Source organism: Cicer arietinum, chromosome 3, assembly GCF_000331145.2.
Source record: "Cicer arietinum cultivar CDC Frontier isolate Library 1 chromosome 3, Cicar.CDCFrontier_v2.0, whole genome shotgun sequence".
In the NCBI taxonomy this organism is placed as follows: domain Eukaryota; kingdom Viridiplantae; phylum Streptophyta; class Magnoliopsida; order Fabales; family Fabaceae; genus Cicer; species Cicer arietinum.
In genome coordinates, this window is record NC_021162.2 from 10,664,262 (window position 1) to 10,670,698 (window position 6,437).

The following is a 6,437-nucleotide window of genomic DNA, read 5'->3' on the forward strand; positions in this document are numbered from 1 at the left end:
AATGATTTCTCATATAGTACTTTCCAATGAAATCATAAAATAAGTTTTAATCAATCAAGTAATAAATCAATTGATAAATCCATTGAGCAATCGATTGTCTGACTCACAGAATAAAGGTTTCACTAAGTTAATCGATTGGGAAATTGATTACTTAAAGGTTTTATCAAAACCTGTGTTCTGTGTTTAAACAAATCAATTGGACAATCGATTTGCACATCTATTGAGTAATTGATTTTGTGATTCACAGAACCAAGTTCATACTAACTCAATCGATTGGCAAATCGATTATGAAAATACTTTTTCATCAAACATGTGTTCTGTGATCAACGAAATTGATTGGAAAATCAATTGAAATAATTTTCTTAAGTTGCAAGCTTTGCATTAATCGATTAGGTAATCGATTGAAAGAATGAACTGGTTAATCATTTATCAGAAACATATTGCATAATCGATTGGCACATCGATTTTAACTAAACAGCTAAGCTACTGTAACAAGCCGAATCGATTGGAGTAAAACATCTTAGTCACTGTGACCAGCCAAGTCGATTGACAAATCGATTGAAGTAAAATGTCTGAGTTACAGGGAGAAATTAGCCCATTGCCAAATCGATTATGTTAATAAATGAATCGAATGAGTAATCGATTGTTTTGATCTCGTTGTTTGAACAAAACAAGTATAATCGATTAGTCAATCGATTCTAATACAAACTGAGTATCAGTTTCTGATAAGTGCATTAAAAGGATCGATTAGGAAATCGATTAGTTCTTATATTTTCAAGATTCAAGAAAAACAAGACACGCGGTAATCGATTAGGTAATCGATTAAGCTGGTATCAAACTTTAATAAAATTGATTACGAAATCAATTTATATGTTGTTTTTCTGAAACTATAAATTGATTCAATTACAAACTTTTATAACAATCATAACATTTTTTCATAACAAAGAAAACTGAAAAACACCTTGAGAGAAAAATTGTTACAACACACAAATACTCATTGGCAAACACTTTTGTGTGAGATCTTACATTGTGATTGAGTCATTTTTCTTAGTCTTCTTTAATTCTTTGTGAAAGAACAATTTCTGTAATTGAAGTTTTGGAAATCCAGTAGTGTTACACTGGTGGTTATCTTTTAGGATACTTGTGTTCATCTAAATGAAACCTCAGCTTGATCTCGCTAGACTTTGACGAGTAACTCTTAGGGATAGGTTGGTATTGTGATAGAAGTGGTTGTGAGTTGGATGGATAGGCTGTGACGCTGGAAAGTCTGTAAAAAATTCCTCAAATCATTCTAGTAAAAGGCTGAAATCTGTTATAGATTTCAGGACTGGATGTAGGTTATCAAAGTGATAGCCGAACCACTATAAAAATCTCCTGGTGCACTATTTCCTCTCTCTCTTTACTTTTAATATTGATCTTGCATGTGATTGTGAAATTCCGCTTTGAATAAACTGTTTGAATCTTTTGCTGTTAAAATAGGAATTAATATTAAACAAGTTGGTTTTGATATTAATTCATCACTTAGGAAAGAATTAGATAATCTTGTTGATAATATTGTATAAAATTTCCTAAGGATAGAAGTCATATAACCAACAAACCCGAAACTCAATTATAAATTTACGAGCAGAATGCTACAATAATCTTCTTCTCTTCGATTTCATTTGGACTTTTCGGGAAATTTTTGTACCCCTAAAAAAAAATGGACCAAAATCTGTATTTTCAAACTAGACGATAGCTAGTGTTTGAAATCTGTCGCAGAATCCAAAACACAGTTATTAATTTTGGATAGGAATGCTATAAGGGTTTCCTGATCCTCGATTTCATCTGGACTTTTCGAGCGATTTTCATACGACCCAACAAAAATGGACCGAAATAAGTATTTCCTGAAAATAGACGAGGGTTAGTGTTTGAAATTTGACACAAAACCCGGAACATAATTATAAATTTTGGAGAAGAATGCTATGGGGGTCTCCCAGTCCTCGATTTGATTTGAACGTTTCGGGCGATTTTCATACCACCGGACAAAAATGGACCGAAATCAGTATTTCAAGACCACACGAGGGCTAGTGTTTGAAATTTGACGCGGAACCTGAAACATAGTTATACATTTTGGAGAAGAATGCTATAAGGGTCTCCCGGTCCTCGGTCTCATCTAAACTTTTTGGGCATTTTCATACCACTATACTAAAATGGACTGAAATTCGTATTTTCGGACAAGACGATTGCTAGTGTTTGAAATTTGACATGGAACCCGAAATACAATTATAAATTTAGAAGAAGAATGTTGTAAGGGTCTCTCGATCATCGATTTCATCTAAACTTTTTAGGCGATTTTCGTACCCCTCGACAAAAATGGACAAAAATCTCTACTTTCAGACCCGACAATGGCTAGTGTTTGAAATCTGTCCCGGAATCTGAAACATTGTTATATATTTCGGAGAAGAATGCAATAAGGATCTCCCAGTCCTCGATTTCATCTGGTATTTTCGGGTGATTATTTTACCACCCGACTAAAATGGACCGAAATGCGTATTTTGGAACAAAACAATGGCTAGTGTTTAAAATCTAGGAGAAGAATGCTATAAGGGTCTCTCGGTCCTCGATTTCATCTGGACTTTGCAGGCAATTTTCTTTCCCCTCGACAAAAAATGACCAAAATCTATATTTTTAGACCAGACGATGACAAGTGTTTGAAATCTGGCGCAGAACCTAAAAATCAGTAATAATTTTTGGAGAAGAATGCTATAAGGGTCTCCCAGTCCCCGGTTTCATCTGGACGTTTCAGGTGATTTTCGTACCACCCGACAAAAAATGGACGGAAATTCGTATTTTCATCTGGATTGCTAGTGTTTGAAATCTGACGCGGAACCCGAAACTCATATATAAATTTAGGAGAAGAATGATATAAGGGTCTCCCGGTCATTGATTTAATCAGGGCTTTTCAGGAGATTTTCGTACCACCCGACAAAAATGGACCGAAATTCGTACTTTAGAACAAGACAATTGCTAGTGTTTGAAATTTGAGGCGGAACCCGAAACTCAGTTATAAATTTAGAAGAAGAATGCTATAAGGGTCTTCTGGTCCTTGATTTCATTTGGTCTTTTCGGGAGATTTTTGAACCATCCGACAAAAATGGACCGAAACGATGGCTAGTGTTTGAAATCTCGCACGAAACCCGAAACACAGTTATAAATGTTGGAGAAGAATGTTATAAGGGTCTCTTGGTCCTCGATTTCAACTGGACTTTTCGGGCAATTTTCGTACCCCTCGACAAAAATGGACTAAAATCTGTATTTTCGGACCAGACTTTGGCTGGTGTTTGAAATCTAGCGCGGAAGACGATGAAACCTTCCGAGAAGAATGCTATAAGGGTTTCCCAGTCCTAGATTTCATCAAGACTTTTAGGGGGACTTTCGTACCACCAGACTAAAATGGACCGAAATCCGTATTTGCAAACAAGACGATGGCTTGTGTTTGAAATTTGACATCGAACCCGAAATACAGTTATAAATTTAGAAGAAGAATGCTATAAGGGTCTCTCGGTCCTCGATTTCATCTGGACTCTACGTGCGATTTTCGTACTACCCGATTGAAATGGACCGAAATCCATATTTTTGAACAATACGAAGGCTAGTTTTTGAAATCTGACGCGGAACCCGAAACACAGTTATAAATTTAGAAGAAGAATCCTATGAGGGTCTCCAAGTCCTTGATTTCATCTGGACTTTTTGGGCGATTTTCTTACACCTCGAAAAAAATAGACCGAAATCTATTATTCGAACTAGATGATGACTATTGTTAGAAATCTGATGCGGAATCCGAAACACTATTATAAATTTAGGAGAAGAATGTTGTAAGGGTCTCCCGATCCTCGATTTCATCTGGACTTTTCGGGGGATTCTCGTATCGCACAACAAAAATGGACTGAAATCTGTATTTTCTGACCAAACGATGGCTAGTGTTGGAAATATGACGCGGAACCCGACGCACAGTTATAAATTTTGGAGAAGAATGCTACTAGGGTTTCCCGGTCATTGATTTCATTTGGACTTTTCAGGCGATTTTCGTACCATCGACAAAAAAGGACCGAAATCCGTATTTTCGAAAAAGACTATGGCTAGTGTTTGAAATCTGACGTGGAACCTGAAGCACATTTATAAATTTAGAAGAAGAATGCTATAAGGGTCTCGGTATCCTCGATTTCATCTGGAGTTTTTGGGCGATTTTTATACCACCCAACAAAAATGGACCGAAATTCGTATTTTTGGACCAGATGATGGTGGACTTTTCGGATGATATTCGTACCCCTCGACAAAAAAGGACCGAAATCCGTATTTTCGAAAAAGACTATGGCTAGTGTTTGAAATCTGACGTGGAACCTGAAGCACATTTATAAATTTAGAAGAAGAATGCTATAAGGGTCTCGGTATCCTCGATTTCATCTGGAGTTTTTGGGCGATTTTTATACCACCCAACAAAAATGGACCGAAATTCGTATTTTTGGACCAGATGATGGTTAGTGTTTAAAATCGGGCGCAGAGTCCGAATAACAATAATACATTTTGGAAAAGAATGCTATAAGGGTCTCCTGGTCCTCGATTTCATCTAGTCTTTTCGGGCGATTTTCGTGTCGCACGACTAAAATTGACCGAAATTCGTATTTTCGAACAAAACAATGGTTAGTGTTTGAAATATGTCGCGGAACCTGAATCACAATTATAAATTTTGGAGAAGAATGCTATAAAGGTTTCGGGTCCTCAATTAGATCTGGACTTTTTGGACGATTTTCGTACCACCCTACTAAAATGAACGAAAATCTCTCAGTTAAATATTTGAAATCTGACGCAGAACCCGGAACACAGTTAAATATTTCGGAGAAGAATGCTATAAGGGTCTCTCAGTCCTCAATTTCATCTGGACTATAGGGCAGTTTTCGTAACCCTCGACAAAAAATAACCGAAATCTGTATTTTCAAACCATGTGAGGGCTAGTGTTGGAAATCTAACGCGGAACCCGAAACACAGTTATAAATTTTGGAGAAGAATGCTATAAGAGTTTCTCGGTCCTCGATTTCAACTAGACTTTTCGAGCGATTTTCATACCACCCAATTAAAATGGACCAAAATCCGTATTTTCGAACAAGACGATGACTAGTGTTTGAATTCTGTAAAGAAACCGAAACACAGTTTTAAATTTTGGAGAAGAATGTTATCAGGGTCTCCCAGTCCTCGATTTGATCTAGACTTTTCAGTCGATTTTTGTATCCATCGACAAAGACTTTTCCCTCGATTTCACATGGACTTTTCCGTCGATTTTCCTACCACCAGACTAAAATGGACCGAAATTAATATTTTTGAACAAAACGATGGTTAGTGTTTAAAATGTTGCATGAACCCGAAAGACAGTTATAAATTTTGGAGAAGAATGCTCTAAGGGTCTCCTTGTCATCGATTTCATCTAGACTTTTCGGGCGATTTTTGTATCACCCGACAAAAATGGACCAAAATCCGTATTTTCTTACAAGACGATGGCTAGTGTTTGAAATATGATGCGGAACCCGAAACACAATTATAATTTTGGAGAAGAATGGTATAAGGGTATCCTGGTCCTCGATTTCATCTGGTCTTTTCGAGAAATTTTTGTACCACCCGACAAAAACAGACCGAAAACCGTATTTTCGGACCTGACGATGGCTAGTGTGTGAAATCTGGTGCGGAACCCGAAACACAATTATAAATTTTGGAGAAGAATGCTATAATTGTCTCCCTGTCCTCGATTTCATCTAGACTTTTCGGGCGATTTTCATTCCACCCGACTGAAATGGGCCGAAATCCGTATATTTGAACAATACGATGGCTAGTGTTTCAAATCTAACGCGGAACCTGCAACACAGTTCTAAATTTAGAACAAAAATTCTATAATGGGGTCTCAGTCCTCGATTTCATTTGGACTTTTCGAGCGATTTTCGTACCCATCGACGATAATGGACCTACATCTATATTTTCGGACTAGACAATTGCTAGTGTTTGAAATCTGGCGCGGAACCCGAAACAATGTTATAAATTCTGGAGAAGAACGCTATAATGATCTGACGGTCCTTGTTTTCATTTGGACCGTCAGGCGACTTTTGGAACACTCGACAAAAATGGACCAACATCTGTATTTTCGGACCAAACGATGACTAGCGTTTGAAATCTGGCGCATAACCTGAAACATAGTTATAAATTTTAGAGAAGAATGCTATAAAAGTCTCTCAGTTCTCGATTTCATCGGGACTTTTCAGGCGATTTCCGTACCACTCGACAAAAATGGACCGAAATTGGGTGGTACGAAAATCCCCGATATAATCGTTTTATAGTTTTAGTATATAACGAAGATAATAATAACATATAATAAAATAGAGTTGTCAAATAAAGTAATAATTACATATTAATTT